Source organism: Ornithorhynchus anatinus, chromosome X5 (genome assembly GCF_004115215.2).
Source record: "Ornithorhynchus anatinus isolate Pmale09 chromosome X5, mOrnAna1.pri.v4, whole genome shotgun sequence".
In the NCBI taxonomy this organism is placed as follows: Eukaryota; Metazoa; Chordata; class Mammalia; order Monotremata; family Ornithorhynchidae; genus Ornithorhynchus; species Ornithorhynchus anatinus.
Genome location: NC_041753.1, coordinates 65,517,525 through 65,534,529, shown reverse-complemented (window position 1 = coordinate 65,534,529; position 17,005 = coordinate 65,517,525). Strand labels below are relative to the sequence as shown.

The following is a 17,005-nucleotide window of genomic DNA, read 5'->3' as shown; positions in this document are numbered from 1 at the left end:
TGGTCCATTGTTTTAAGTAGATTGGTTTGGGCAAAAGACAGAAGGATTAAAACAAAAGTGAATACTGTCTATGTTTCTGTGGCTTGAAGAGGTCAGGAACCTAAGTCGTTTTATCATGTAAAAGGGGTTCATTTACACAGATTCTTTTTACCCGGGCGTGTTTCAGGAACATCTCTGGAGTAAAGCAAGGGACACCAGTACACTTCCTACTTCAGCCAAATAATTGGTCCGAATTCAGAGGAGGATGAGAACTAACTAGAACAGCATTCTGCTCAGTTGCCATGTTTGCGTTTCCTTTTATTCCATAAGGCACTAGAAATGCCTCTGCGCATCCTCGAAATGCAATGTGGAAGATTAGTTATTCCAGATCATTAAAATCTCAAAGCACTCGCAAGTTGTCCAAAGCCTAAAACCAGTGCCGCAAAGTGGAACTTATTTTGCCAGAGAAGCCTGACATTCTGCAAAGAATTAAGCATTCAGTGGTATTTATTCAGTGTTTACTGTGTGCAAAGCACTATCCTGAACGCTAGGGGCAGCTACACCAGAAACCAGCGATAGGGGTCTGCCCCTGACTAAGATAAATTATGCCATAATTATTCTTGTGGCTTCCAAGTTTGGTTTACCTACCTGGTTTCTTTATAAATCTGTATCTTATGCTAAAATATTTAAAAAGCTCTAACTACTCTTTGTCATCATCGATGGTATTTATTGAGTGCTTACTGTGTGCAGAGCACTGTACTGAGCACTTGGGAGAGTACAATGCAACAGAGTTGGTAGACATGTTCCCTGCCCAAAACAAGCTTACAGTCTAGCGGGGGAGGCAGACATTAAGATAAATGAATAATTTATAATATATAATTTACAGATATGTACATAAGTGTTGTGGGGTTGAAGGTAGGGCGAATATCAAACGCCCAAAGTTGGGTGGATGACACAGAAGGGAGGGGGAGCTGGGGAAAAATGGCTCACCAATGATTTCGAACCCCCCTGCTTATCATTGAAAAATATTAATTCCACTTGGTGTTTTTCTATATTTTTTTGAAAAATGATTGCAAGAATTCCAATAACTGTTAGTTAACTGCCTTAATGCTTAAGAATTCTGCCCCCCCCCATATGCAGATTTTTTTCAGCATTCCTCAACTGTACTTTTTGTAGATAGCTATTTTTGCGAGGGCTTCATTACTTCCTAATAGTGCGAGCTTCTTTTCATTTTTCTTCAAAGGCAGATTTTTAAAATGAGCTCAGTATTTCAATGATTTTAATGTCATTATAGATTACACGCCCCTCATTTATTAGCAAGTATGAGTTCTTTCTAATCTTCTAACATTCTGGAATAGCTTTATCTTCCTCTGTAGCTCCTTTCGCTGATACAAACGTGATGCTTCCCTCCCGCTCTCTCCCCCCCCCCCCCCCCCGCAAAATATCTTTGTAGGCATTATCTAGCATTGCAAATGTTTGTTTAGTTTCCTCTACCTCCCTCCCTTTCTCTCTTTTCAATTTCAGTTGATTTCTCTCCTCCCCCCCGCCCCCATACAGCTACTCAGTCCTTGGTGAAATCATGTAACTCTCCAAATGTGCCTTTTCCAAAGCTTAGTACTGCTGGCTGGCTAGAATACCTGCTCCAATTCCTCGTCTCTCGACATTAACTCGTGGTCTCAGTCCCAGGCAACCTAACCGTGTCATAAATAGTAGTAGTAATGGTATTTATTGAGTGCTCACTGGGTCCAAATGCACTGTACAAAATGTTTGGGAATGATAACGCTAATGGTGGTATTAAGCGCTGTACTGAGCACTGGAGTAGGTTCAAGATTTTCAGGTTGGACACAGCCCCAGTCCCTCATCAAGCTCATGGTCTAAGTAGGATGGGGAACAGGTATTGAATCCCCATTTGACAGATGAGGAGACTGAGGCACAGAGCAGTTAAATGACTCCCCCAAGTTCAAACAGATAAGTGGCGGAGCCAGGATTAGAACCCAGGTTCTCTGACTCCCGAGCCCCTGGCAGAAGACCTACCCGTGTGGAGCTTACATTCTAATGGGGGAAAAGCGTGCTTCTGTTCTTTCTGGGCTGTGAAATATGAAGTCTATTGATGTTGTGCCATAGTATCGATAGCCGAGCAAAGGCTGCCTTGGGAGTGGATGTTATGTGAATTTTGGAAGCGGTAAACGTGTTTCATTGTCATTCATTGCCAATCTTCCCCCTCTCTTTCTGTTTATCCCAAAGTACCTACTTATTGCCCTAGGATTTAAAGTTCTTTCAGCAGCTATAGCGGTCTTTCTCGCTTCCTTGTGTTATGTTTGGCTCGTCCTAAATCAGAATTTAAAAATTAGAAATGTACATGTATTATGTCCTAGACTTTCCATTGATAAACACATGTTGAGTTTGTGAATCACAATGTGTTGACATCTCTCTCCACCCGTTTAATGTTGTTTTACTGAGTAACTCCCAGCACCAACAGATGCCGATATATGTAGAGCTTCAGTTTTGCACATCCTCCCCCTCCCTACTCACCCGCTCCCCCCCACCCCCACCAACTGTGGGAGAATTGGTTTCCTGTTTCCTTGACAATAATAGTTTATCCAACACTTCCTACTGAAGAACTCAAAGTATTTCACACTCCATCTGCCTTTACGTCATTCCTGGGTGAAAAGAAGGGTGAGGGATGGTTGTCTCTGTGGTACAGTTGGAGAAGCTGAGGCCCAGAGGGGTTAATTGACTCCCACGTGGTCATACAGCAGGTTGATGCTATCACCGTGTGCAAGCCAGCACTAGAACCCAGGCATCTTGGATCCCAGTCACCTGCTCCAAGCACATATATCCCCTTCGTATTTTGAAGAATTTCAGTCCTCTCAAAGGGCAGTCTAGTACTTATTGGTTAGGCCCGCGTGGGCCAAGCTTATGTTTTTGAAGAGAATTTTCCTATGGAAAATTCCAAGTTTGGCCTGAATCTACATGGAATAAGCTGAATGTTGCATGCCAGTTTAATCCTAGTGGACATTGCCCTGTTCAGACAGAGCTGATATTTCTGGAGCACTTGACTACTAGTGACATTGATTGATTGGCAGGCTGGACCATTTAATCATGTACCACTAATAATAATGTTGGTATTTGTTAAGCACATACTATGTGCAGAGCACTGTTCTAAGTGCTGGGGTAGATACAGGGTAATCAGGTTGTCCCTCATGAGGCTCACAGTCTTAATCCCCATTTTACAGATGAGGTAACTGAGGCCCAGAGAAGTTACGTGATTTGCCCACAGTCACACAGCTGACAAGTGGCAGAACTGGGATTTGAACCCATGACCTCTGACTCCCAAGCCCATGCTCTTTCCACTGAGCCACGCTGCTTCTAGATGGATTGCATCAGGATTTTCTACCACCCTTTCCTCCCCAGCTTGATCCTCATCCCTGAGGCGGAGGGTCCTAGAGCCCAGTGCGGGTGGAAGGGTGAGAAAGCATCCAGCTTTCCAGGGCAGTAACTATCAGTGAATTGTAAGGTCCTTGTCTCCAGGGATTGTGTCTAGCAACTCTGTTGTACTCTGCGTTCCCAAGCATCGAGTACAGTTCTCTGCACACAGTAAGTGTTCAACAAATACCATTGGCTGATTGATTGACAGCTTCAGGTTAGTAGGGAGTTACAGCTAAGAGGGCAATTTCACAGGGAAAAATGTCAGCATATGCTCCCTCCCGAGTTTTTCAGCCCTTCCAGGCTGAATGACGGAAAGTACTATCAACTTCCCTAGGACGTAGCCGGATCAGGGATCAGGCAGAATTTGCACAAGCTTTTTGGTCTGCTCTTAGGTGTCCCATGAGTGTCCAACCCCCCCCCATTCATTCAATCATACTTACTGAGCGCTTACCGTGTGCAGAGCACTCCCCTCTCTACATTCCTCTCATTGCACTTAACTATGACTCGGCAATAGAAAAACCCAAATGAGCACCTGGTGGCATTTCCCATCTCTTCCCAATCTCCCAAAATGGTGACTGAGCACAGTATCTCGCTGATTGACTGACTGATTGATCGATTGGTAGGTGGGTCATGTGAGGGTCACATACCGCCTTCCCCTCTTCTCTGGGGAAACACCTGGGAAAAATGCCCAGAATCAACTAGGTCTCCAAACCAGCACCTCAGAGATCAATTGGTAACAAGCCTCCCTTTCAAGCTACCAGTCACATCACTCATCAACTCTGTTTTTTTAGGGTTACTTAGTGCTTTTTGGACCACCTTGGAGGGAAACGAGGTGCGATAAGTACCCAGAATTATTTAGGGGTCCAGAAACTTTTTATCCATCTTCCTTTAAAGGTGGTCATGACCTATGTTACCAAACCACTGATTCGCTTCACTCTTGTGCTGTCCTTCAGTTCCAAAGCAATGGTGTTGCGGGTGTTGACTGTATCTGTGGGTATATCCCAGCTCTGCCACTTGTCAGCTGTGTGACTGTGGGCAAGTCACTTCACTTCTCTGTGCCTCAGTTACCTCATCTGTAAAATGGGGATTAAGACTGTGAGCCTCACATGGGACAACCTGATTACCCTGTATCTACCCCAGCGCTTAGAACAGTGCTCTGCACATAGTAAGTGTTTAACAAATACCAACATTTTTATATCATAGAGAGAAATCTTTGCATACTTCACCCTGCGCTCACCAAGTGCTCCTTTACGGACCACTCTTCTGACACCAGGGTTCAAGCAGGGGAATGTAGCTTATTTGTTTATTGTTGTAGTGTACTCTCCCAAGCGCTTAGTACAGTACTCTGCCCGCAGTAAGCGCTCCATAAATGCAATTGAATGAATGACTGAATGAATGAAAGCCGCTAGACTGTAAGCGCCTTGAAGCAGGGATCATGTCTACCAACTCTATTGTACTCTCCCAAATGCTTAGTAGAGTGCCCCCAATAAATACCATGGATTGATACTTCCAATTTTCATTTGTTTATTGAGCAAAACCACTAAATAAACAAGCAATAATACAAGCAGCTGAGGTACATCAATCCATCAATGGTATTTATTGAGTGCTTTCTGTGTGCAGAGCACTGTACTAAACCCTTGGCAGAGTACAGTATTACAGAGTTGCTAGATACATTCCCGGTCCACAAGAAGCTTAAATTATGGGTATATGCATAAGCGATGTGGGGCTGAGGGTGGGGTGAATCAAGGATACAAATAAAAGAAGGTTTTTCTGACTCGTCACTGTTCCTGCAGAGCTGTCCCTGACCCTAGTTGGTATTTGTTAAGCGCTTACTGTGTGCCAGGCACTGTAGTAAGGTCGGGGGTAGATACAAGGCAATCATGGACACAGTCCCTATCCCACATAGGGATCACAGTCTTAATCCCCATTTTACCGATGAGGGAACTGAAACACAGAAGTGAAGTGAGTTGCCCAAGGTCACACAGCAAAGTGGCAGAGCTGGGTTTAGAACCCAGATCCTTCTGACTCCCAGGCCCATGCTCTATCGACTAGGCCAGTCTGCAGTCATGACCTTGAAGAATCGCCCTTTATCACTCAGGGTTGCTGTTTTCATATATTTTGGGCTTGTTTCTTCTCTTTGGAGGGTTGGAAAATACCTGGTTCTCTCCTCAAACGTGGGATTCTGCAAGTACACAGGGACTGAGTCTACCAACTCTGTTGTACTGCATTATCCCAAGGGCTTAGTACGGTGCTCTGCACACAGTAAGCGTGCAATAAATACCATTATTGATGATGAGCATGAACCCTGACTTAAGGAAAATTTCCAAAATGGTGGTACTTTAACCATTTCTTCCAACACTGCATCGTGCCTTATCCAGATAGGCACGTGTCAAAAGAAGCTTCCCTAATTTCATCCAGAACATATAGTGAAAATACACATTCTAGCTGAACTGAGTGTTGCTTGCTATAAGATAGAGTGTAAACATATAACAATCATAATAATAATAATGATAATTGAGGTATCTATTAAGTGCTTACTCTGTACCAAGCCCTGAAATTCATTCAACAGTATTTATTGAGACTTACTATGTGCAGAGCACTGTACTAAGCGCTTGGAATGTACAATTTGGCAACAGATAGAGACAATCTCTGCCCATTGAGGGGCTTACAGTCTAATCGGGGGAGACAGACAAAAGCAATAGCAATAAATAGAATCAAGGGGATGTACACCTCATTAACAAAATAAATAGGGTAATAAAAATATATACAAATGAGCAAATGAGCACAGTGCTGAGGGGAGGGGAAAGGAGAAGGGGAGGAGCAGAGGGAAAGGGGGGAAAGGGGGCTTAGCTGAGGGGAGGTGAAGGGGGGGGACAGAGGCAGCAGAGGGAGAAGGGGAAGCTCAGTCTGGGAAGGCCTCTTGGAGGAGTGAGCTCTCAGTAGGGCTTCGAAGAGGGGAAGAGAGTTAGTTTGGCAGGACATTCTGGGACAGCGGGAGGATGTGGCCCAGGGGTCGACGGCGGGATAGGCGAGAACGGGGGCCGGTGAGGAGGTGAGCGGCAGAGGAGCGGGGCGTGCGGGGGTGGGCAGTAGAAAGAGAGAAGGGAGGAGAGGTAGGAGGGGGCAAGGGGATGGAGAGCCTTGTAGCCTAGAGTGAGAAGTTTTTGTTTCGTGCGGAGGTTGATAGGCAACCACTGGAGGTTTTTAAGGAGGGGAGTGATATTTAATAAACGAAATCAGGTCATGCACTGTGGCTTCTGCTTTTCTGCTGTCTGTCTACCCCCAAACCTGGTCAAAAAGTAAAATAATGATAATGATGGTGGTATTTAAGAGCTTTTTGTGTGCCAAGCACTGTACTAAGCACTGGAGTAGAAACAAAAAAAATCAGGTCAGACACTATCCCTGTCCCTCGTCGGGCTCACCGTCTAAGTAGGAGGAAGAAAATGTATTGAATCTCCATTTTACAGATGTGGAAACTGAGGCCTAGTGAAGTGACTTGGCCAAGGTCACACAGCAGATGAGCGGTGGAGCTGGGATTAGAACCCAGGTCCTCTGACTCTCAGGCCTCTTCCCCTTCCACTAGTCCGCGCTAGGTCTCCAACCCACTAACTCATTCTGTTCTTGTTAGGCTCCTTCCTGAGAGCGCTTCCCTTACTATGTGTCCTTGAGCTATTTATGGCTTGGTTACAAACCCTACAAATGATATGTCTGTGCTGTTAGGCTCCCTAGCAGTATGTAGGAACCAACCGTAAGTGATTTTCTAGAAAAACAACACTCCGCTTCACTGAGCTCCCTCGCTAGCCAGGGTAAATTTTCCAAGGTTAAGCAAGAATGCCCAATGCTCCCAGCCACAATTTTAGAGTTTGATTTATCTTGCTTCTCGTCAAGTTCTCTCTTTGTGTAAAGCCCCATTCCAAGCTCAGAGGAAAGGTACAAGGATGTTGGTTCAGGCACTGTCCCTGACTCACAGGAGGCCCCCTGATCTCCAAAAGGGGAGAGGAAGAGCCATCTTCAAAGCCCAACTAAAACCCCACCTCCTCCAAGAAGCCTTCCCTGACGAATCTCTCATCTCCCCACCCTTTTTCCCTCCCGACTGCCTTATCGATGCACTTGAGTCCAGTACCCCCTAAGTATTTTGGGACTCACCCTTCCTCCTTGGCACTTTCACTGGGTTGCTTCCCCTTCCTGTAATTGATTTTAATATCCGTCTCCCCTGCTAGGCTGTAAGCTTCTTGAGGGCGGGGGTCTTCCCTATCTATTGTACTCCCCCCAAGTGCTGAGTACAGTGCTCTACATACAGTAAGTGCTCAATAAGTATGATTGATTGATTGGAGCAGACGTAGGGAAAGTAATAACTGGACAAAATTAACTCCCCAACTAGTCCAACAGCAAGAAAGGTGAGAGCAGTCTTTGAACTCATTACTGCTCCCAGCTTTAAACAGTCACAATCTCCCTTTCATTCTAGCAGTAGGGAAGGGTCTTTTCCCCAGTGATGGGGATTTAATACATTTAAATCATATATTACAAATTATTTATTCATATCAATGTTTGTCTCCCACTCTAGACTGGAAGCTCGCGATGGGCAGGGAACGTGTGAACTAATTCTGTAGTGAAGCAGCATGGCATAGTGGATAGACCACAGGCCTGGGAGTCAGGAGGACCTGGGTTCTAATCCTGGCTCTGCCACTTGTCTGCTGTGTGACCTTGGGCAAGACCCTTCATTTCTCTGTGACTAAGTTACCTCATCTGTAAAATCGAGATTAAGACTGTGAGCCCCACGTGATGCATGGACTGTGTCCAATCCAATTTGCTTGCATCAATCCCAGGGCTTAGTACAGTGGCCTAGCACCTAGAAAGTACCTAACAAATACCATCATCATTATTATTACAGTGCTCTGCACATCGTAAGCGCTCAATAAATACCACTGATTGTTCTTAGTTGCTGCCCCTAGAGCCCTGATGGTGGGGGGTTTCAGCCATGTAGCATTGAGCACTTATTTTGCACAAAGCATTGTACTAAGCACTTGGGAGAATACAATATAGCAATAAACAGACACGTTCCCTGCCCACAGTGAGCCACCTTCCTCCTGGCCCTCTCCAATGGGATGGAGTAGTGATGTAGGCTTCAGAGGAGGAAGACTTCTTATTGAGAGGGAAGGTTTGTGTATCTGAGCCTGCGTTTCCAGTCCCCTCTCTCTGTCCCCACTGATAATAATGATAATAATTGTGGTACTTGTTAAGTGCTTACTTGGTGCCTGACACTGTACTAAGTTCTGGGGTGGATACAAGCAGGTTGGGTTGGACACAGTCTCTGTCCAACATGGGGCTCACAGTCTCAATCCCCTTTTTACAGATGAGGTGACTGAGGCCCAGAGAAGTGAAGTGACTTCCCCAGGGTCACACAACAGACAAGTGGGGTGGTGGGCAGGCTCCCAGGCTCGTGCTCTATCCACTACGCACTGCTCGTCCTTGCTACCCAGCCCCACTCCTTGTCCCCATTACTCACCCTTTTTTTTTTACTTTATTGTTTAGTAGTAGACATACTAATAATATTTATTGAACTCCTATGGGGTGCAATACACTGTACTAAACAGCTGGGATGTCCAAAACAAGGAAGCATTTTGTTCATCCCCAAAAGGAGTTTGCCCTCTAATGGTGAAGATGAAGTATTTACAAATAAAAAAATAGAAATAAAAATAAATGATTGAATGTACTGAGAATGGAGTAGTAGGTAGGTGCATAAATGCTAGAGCTGGCTGATGGGTTTATGCTACTTGGGATTCTGAGAATGAACTGGGGAAGGCATGTTGGAGGCGGAGGGATTTCAGGAAGGCTTTTAATATAGGTAGGGCCGTGGTATAACAGATTTTGTTGGTGAAGGACTTCCGGGTAGGGAATGGAGGCGGGAGGGTTGAGAGTGAGGTTCACTTAGGTCAGCTCGGTAGGAATAGAACAGAAGCTTGTGCCTTCCACCCTTACAGACTGTAGAGTACGGTGCTCTGTACAGAGTAAGTGCTCAATAAATAGCACTTGAGGAGCAGCAAGACCTGGTGGATAGGGTGTGGGCCTGGGATCAGAAGGACCTGGGTTCTAATGGCAGCTCCTCCATGTGTCTGCTGTGTGAGTCTGGAGAAGTCACTTAACTTCTCTGTGCCTCAGTTACCTCATCTGTAAAATGGGGATTAAGACTCTGAGCCCCCTGTGGGACGTGGACTTTGTCCAACCTGATTAGCTTGTATCTACCCCAGTGTTTATTTGTCTGCATATAGTAAGAGCTTAACACATACCATAAAAAAATACCACTGGTTGATTTATTGTTAGCTCCTTGATGGCAGGGAGTGTGTTTTTTGCATCTGGTGAATTCTCCCAAGTGCTGAGTACAGTGCTCCACACTCAACAGGTGCTCAAAAAATGCCATTGATTGATTGATCATTAGACTCTTAAGCTCCACCTATTGCCTTTTTGGTAATATTCTGCTTTTTCTGTTGTATTTGTTAAGAGCTTACTATGTGCCAGACACTATACTAAGTGCTTGGGTAGATGCAAGCAAATCAGGTTGGTCACAGTCCCTGTCCCACAGGGGGCTCACGGTCTGAATCCCCATTTTAATAATAATAATAATAACATTGGTATTTGTTAAGCGCTTACTATGTGCCGAGCACTGTTCTAAGCACTGGGGTAGACACAGGGGAATCAGGTTGTCCCACGTGGGGCTCACAGTCTCAATCCCCATTTTACAGATGAAGTAACTGAGGCACAGAGAAGTTAAGTGACTTGCCCAAAGTCACACAGCTGACAAGTGTAGGTAACTGAGACCCAGAGAAGTTGAGTGACTTGCCCAAGGTCACACAGCAGACAAGTGGCAGAGTTGGATTTAGAACCCAGGTTCTTGACTCCCAGGCCTGTGCTCTTTCATTCATTCATTCATTCATTCATTCAATCATATTCATTGAGCGCTTACTGTGTGCAGAGCACTGTACCAAGTGCTTGGAAAGTTCAATTCGGCAACAGATAGAGACAGTCCCTTCCCAACAATGGGCTCACAGTCCAGCCTCTTTCCATTAGGCTACACTGCTTTCCTGCTTGTTCTTGAAGCCAAAACAAAAGCAACCGGTCCTGGCAGCTAAATTGGAGCCACACTAGGTGGAAATTTGGACACGGGGCCTAGTTGTCAGTTTGCTGATGAAACAGTGGCAACTTCTGAGTGCCATAGCCTCCCTAGAGCAACCACCCCTGCCACTACACTTCCCCTATCCCCTGCCCAGCCGGAGTTCCTGGGGGAAGTTGAGTTTTCTTCTTTAGAGCATGCTGCCGGGTGGACTTATGGGCAAGCTTGCATTTCTTTTTCTTTAATGGACTTTGTTAAGCACTTACTTGTACTAAGCCCAGGGTTAGACACAGGTTAATCCAGTTAGACAGAGTCCATGTTTCATGTGGGGCGCACAATCTTAATCCCCATTTTACAGATGAGGGAACTGAGGCCCAGAGAGGTTGTGACTTGCCCACAGTCACACAGCAGACTTGCAGTGGATCTGAGATTAGAACCCAGGTCCTCTGACTTTGAGGCCCGAGCTCTTTCTACTAGCCCATGCTGCTCCTCGTTGCCAGTGTCTACCTTGCCACTAGTTAGAAAAGAAAGGCTTCCCTGTCTTGACCCCTTTCCCCATGAGTGATCAATTCACCAACCTACTCTCCCTCTGAAAAGCTGCATTTGTTGTTTTCTTTCATATATATGTCTTTTGTCTTTGAAGAAGACACCACTGAGGGTGAAGTTCAGCCATAAGTGCATGCGTATTTCACTAGGTGAATGCAGGATCCACAGTCCTTGCAGTCAGTCAATCGTATTTATTGAGCACTTACTATACGCAGAGCACAGAGAAGCAGCGTGGCTCAGTGGAAAGAGCATGGGCTTAGGAGACAGAGGTCGGGGTTCTATTCCTGGCTCCGCCACCTGTCAGCTGTGTGACTTTGGGCAAGTCACTTAACTTCTCGGTGCCTCAGTTACCTCATCTGGAAAATGGGGATTAAGACGTGGGACAACCTGATTCCCCTGTATCTACCCCAGCACTTAGAACAGTGCTCAGCACATAGTAAGTGCTTAACAAATGCCAACATTATTATTATTATTAATAAATGCTAGGGAGAGTACAATGTAACAATATAACAGACACATTCCCTGCCCAAAATGAGCTTAACCTGTAGGTGAGACTACTCATTTAAGTGGTCGTTGTCACTGTTATCAGGGCACTTTTGTTGTGCCTTCATTTTTTTTTTATGGTATTTGTTAAGCACTTACTCTGTGCCAGACACTGTACTAACAGCTGGAGTAGATACAAACTAATCAAGTTGGACATAGTCCATGCCCCACATAAGGCTCACAGTCTTAATCTTCATTTTTTTACAGATAAAGTAACTGCAGTACAGAAAAATGAAGTGATTTACACTTCACACAGCAAAGAAGTTGCAGAGTTGGGATTAGAACCCAGGTCCTTCTGACTCCCAGGACCACTCTCTATCCACTAGGCCATGCTGCTTTTCTATGGAAGCTCTTTGGAGAGCGGTGCCAGAATCCAAGTATCTAAGTTAAGAGCTTCCTTTGGGCAGAAGCTGGAGGAACCTTCAGTTTCAGTTCATGGCCTTGGAGCTCATCCAAGCCTGTTGTGGGGCTCGAGTCCCCAAATTCATGCTGCCCTTGACAGTCTTATCTTGTCCTTCATTCATTGCCAGATTCTGAGAGGCGGTCCCCAAGAGAAGGAGGAGGTCCCCAAGAGAAGTTTCATCAGATCCGAGTGACCAGAGGCCTTGCTTCGAGGTGGGACACCTATCTATTGCCTGTGATAATCTCTTTCCTCTAGGTTTTGAAGAAGATGCATTTGATTGTCCAAAGCACTGTGGTTTGTCTCAATAAACTCTTGAATCAAGTTGGCTTATACTCAGAGTCATTTACATGTGGCTGGAGATCTTATGTGAGTCCAGGGGCAGGTAGGGAAGAGTGTTCTAAAAAGAAAGCTCACTTTTTGTCTGAAATTGATCTAGTTCTCTCTCTCACTCCTTTTACAATCTCTCCTTTGTTTCTCTCTCTCCCTCTCTCTCTCCCCCATTCTTTTCTCCCTTTCCTTCTCTCCCTCTTCTTCTCCTCCCTCTCCCTTTTCCTCCATCTCCTCCCTATCCCTCAATCTTTTTCTCCCTTGTTTCCCCTGATAATCTTCACCCTTCCCTCTCCCAATCCTTCTCTTCTCCCTCTCTGTATTGGTGGGTGAAGGTTGGAGAGCCTCATCAATCAATCAATGGTATTTATTGAGCATCTACTGTATGCAGAGCACTGTATTAAGTGCTTGGGAGAGTACAGTAGAGTCCTAGACACAATCCCAGCCCTCAAGGAGCTTACTTTGAGGGCAATAGTATGTAGTAAGGAGAGAAGGAGGAAAATGTCTATCCCTGTAGAGAGGCCTATCTGGGGTGCTCAAACTACTAGCCAACAATAGCATCCTGATTTATTGTTTGTTTTTTTTTTCCCAAATGTTTCTGGGGTGACCTTTTGTTAGTTTTTACAAAGAGACTTTAAAGAGGGGGAAAAAAAGCATGCTTCCCTTTCTGGAATTGAGTCTGTAAGTACCAAAATGAAGTTTATTTGCAAAGGGTCTCTCTGCCCTTCCTCGTTTTCTTTCTGATGTTCTATGAAGTGACCCATATCCTGCCCCGGCGAAAAGACAATTCATAAGAAAGACAAAGCCCTTGTTCTGTGGGTGAGAGATTCATTGGTTGATTGCATAGAGTTTTCCACCTGGGAGCAAATTTCCTTCTTGGTTTTCAGGGCCCGAAGAGACATTAGTTTGCTTTTCAATTTACAAGACCATTCTACTGAATCCATTGCACTGCACTCTGAAATTGCAATAGCCCTAATACATAACTTCACATTTGGAATGTAAAATGCTAACCATTCTTAATAGTTTAGTTTAATAGCCAGTCTTTTTTTTCCCCCAAGGTTTCTTCTTTATTTCTAGCAGAGAGCCATTTTCACAGGGCCCTATTTTCCCTTTCAACACGTATGGGGAAAATCCTTTATTCATTCAAGAATTATTATTTTTTTTTCATGTGTCAGTTTGGGAGAACTTTGATCTGGGTGTAATATCACCTCCCAGGATCTTGTCTTGACCTTCAACAAGATGGAACATGAATAGGAGAGGAACTCCTTGAATGGAGCCCAGCCATTTACTCAGTAGCTTCTGTCAAGAATCCCTATGGATGGTTGGTTCCTACTGAGCTCTGGGGCTGATGCCAGCTCTTGGAAAGCTTGAACAATCCACAGTATTGATCTTTGAACGAGCCCTTCTTTTTAAAAGTTCCAGGATTCTTAAAATTCCTTTTTTTTTTTTTTAACACTCTTCCTCCACCCTATTTCAGTTGCTGTTGGGTGCTTTGCTTAGCTGGCACTGATCACCACCAGCTGTCTTCTGAGATCTCCACATGCGAGTTCCTGCTCTCAGCTAATGGGTGGCGGCCTTTCCGATGCCATTGCCATGGAAACCGGCATCAGATGGGTACCGAGAAGGTAAGAGGTTTAAAACATTATCTAAAAAATATTTTTACATCTATACATCTATACATATACATACATAAATACATAGAAACACACATACATAATCTTTCCCTCCCACCTATAGGATGCCAATTTCCATGGAAACGGGATCCGACAGGCTGCTGGCAGACAGTAGCTAGAGTAAACTCACTTGTGTCTCGTGGATGCTTGCTATCTTTTGATATCTGCAAAAGTCAGCCTGTAGGATCCTATCCTGGACCCCAGACTTTTTCATTGAAAGGAAGAGCTATGTTGTTTCCCTTTCCCCATAAAACGATAGTCAGTCCCTAAAAATGTAATTTTTATGATGATGGTGATGATGGTGGTGGCATTTGTTAAGTGCTTACTATGTGCCAGGCACTGTCCTAAGTGCTGGGGTGGATACAAGCAAATCGGGTTGGACACAGTCCTAGTCCCGGATGGGGCTCACAGTCTTAATCCTCATTTTACAGATGAGGGAAGTGAGGCCCAGAGAAGCAAAGTGACTTGCCCAAGGTCACACAGCAGGCAAGCGGCAGAGTTGCGATTAGAACTCAGGTTCTTCTGACTCCCAGGCCCCTGCTCTATCCACGAGGCCATGAGAAAGGGCCATGAAGTACTATTCTAGCTCTCTTAATATTGATCTATGTCTCCTTTATTTGGGTACAAACCAATCCCATTTACCATATCAATCTCTGATTTTTAAGACAATCTCCAGAGTACTACCTAGCCTCACAGGCGTATATCCTACTTTTGTTTTGTCATTTGGCATGTCCTCTTTGGAATTCAGGCTTTTTTTTGCTTCCGGGAGAGGACCTATTCCTGGAATATGTAATAGTGAGAAATGACATTTTGTCATTTGAACGCAAATGCCCAAGTGTATTGACATTTGCCTTTGCATCATGATTTTACTTTACTATCCACTGGAATCACACCCTAACTTCTTAGGGAGGTGGCCGTTGAGGAATGAGAGGGAAAATCATCTATGACTTAATAGCTTTCCCTCTTAACCTTTAGTAGAAGACCTTTTCTCCCCACCCTCCAGTCTTCAAGAGGAAGCATTCCGTGTCTGAAAGCTTATGATGTGGCTTTTTGAAATGTAGCCTTTGAAATGGTAGAGGCTTGCAGCAGGTAGCAATTGGAATATGGAGATAAGGACAGACCAAAAATATAACTTTTTTTTAGCCCAGCGAGCATAGAATGAAGAGCATTTTCGAATGTGTGGGAGGAAAGAAGAATTGGAAATGAGGAAATATCTATTTATCTTTAATGAGGGGGTTTGAGTTGGGGCTGCATCAACAGCTATTGGTCCCATGAATTTTCTCACATGAACTCTGCCTTTTGTTCTGTTACACTGTTGAGATACTCCTTGGGAGTAGTATTTGCCAATGAAGTAAGATATATGAACAATTGAATGTTCACTGGATGCACATATAATAGTCTGAAGACCGTTGGGGGTGATCAAGCAATTAATCAGTGAGATTTATTGAGTACTTTTTTTTTAATGGTATTTGTTAAGCGCTTACTATGGCCGGGTCTTGTCTTATGCTGTCAAGTCGTCTCCGAGCCATAGCGACTCCATGGACGTGTCTCTCCCAGAGCGCCCCACCTCCATCTACAATTGTTCTGGTAGTGGATCCATAGAGTTTTCTTGATAAAAATATAGAAGTGGTTTACCATTGCTTCCTTCCACGGAGTAAACCTGAGTCTCCGCACTCGACTCTCTCACATGCCGCTGCTGCCTAGCACAGGTGAGTTCTGACTTGTAGCAGGCTGCCTTCCACTTGCTAGCCACTGCCCGAGCTAGGAATGGAATGGGTAGGCCCCTGCTTGGCTCTCCCTCCCGTAGTCGAAACTGGTAGAGGACTGGAAACTCTCCGGGTGTGACCCTGAGAGGGGATGTGCCAAGGTAGAGACAAACTAATCAGGTTGGACACAGTCCGTGTCCCATGTGGGGCTCACAGTTTTAATCTCCATTTTACAGGTGAGGTAACTGAGGCACACAGAAGCAAAGTGATTTGCCCAAGGTCACAAAGCAGACATGTGGCCGAACTGGGATTAGAACACAAATATTCTGACTCCCAGGGCCGTGCTCTTTCCACTAGGCCACATTGTTTCTTTACTATTTACTGTGTGCAGAGCACTGTACTAAGCACTTGGGAGAGTACAACAGAGTTGTAGACCCATTCCCTATCCACAGGGAGCTTTCCTAGGTGGGTGCAGACAAGTCTGAGAGCAGTGGACTGAGAAGATCTCTGGCCAGTGGGAATGATGGTCAGCAATTTTATACTGTCTGTATCTGTAATTTATTTTCACGTCTGTCACCCCCTCTAGACTTTAAGTTACTTGTGGGCAGGGATCGTATCTGCCGATTCAATTGTTTTGTACTCTCCCAAGTGCTTAGTACAGTGCTCTGAACACAGTAAGTACTCAATAAATACCATTGAATGATCGACTGATCTATCTGGAGCAACGCTGGGGTAGGTGAAAACGTTCTGGGACAGGCAGAAATTTGAGTGATTTGAGATGAGTGCCAACATGGCTCAGTTATGGTCCTTTTCCCTTGCCTATTTTTCCTCCCCGGGACATCCTTTTATCACCTCCTTTATGTAGGTGAAGATACTGTGGGGGTGGCTGACAGCAGATGAGGGCAGTTCATAGGTCAGAATGAGATATGAATAGACAAAAAGAAGCAGTTGCTCAAAAATAGTATTTACTGAGAGCCTATGGTGCACAGAGAGCTGTAGGAAGTGCTCGTGCAATAGAGTTTGTTTTCATGATCCCTGTCATTGAGGAATTTACACTCTAGTGGAGAAAGTGGGTCTTTGATGGGCATGAATGCTGCTCAGGGCCCTGCACCTACAGTATTGGTGCAAATTATGTACATCTCTGTAATTTACTTATATTAATGTGTGTCTCCCCCTTTCGACTGTAAACTCGTTTTGGGCGAGAAGCAGTGTGACTTAGTGGAAAGAGCATAGGCTTGGGAGTCAGAGGTTGTGGGTTCTAATCCCGGCTCCAATACTTGTCAGCTGTGTG

General features: G+C 44.9%; 1 non-coding gene across 1 annotated transcript; it reads right to left on the bottom strand.

Annotated features, from left to right (window-relative positions):
- Positions 1-15,727: 15,727 nt before the first annotated feature.
- LOC114808459 lies at positions 15,728-15,865 on the bottom strand. Its single transcript, XR_003756307.1, has one exon. It is a non-coding gene; the product is annotated as a small nucleolar RNA SNORA7 (small nucleolar RNA).
- Between the last annotated feature and the right edge of the window lie 1,140 nt (positions 15,866-17,005).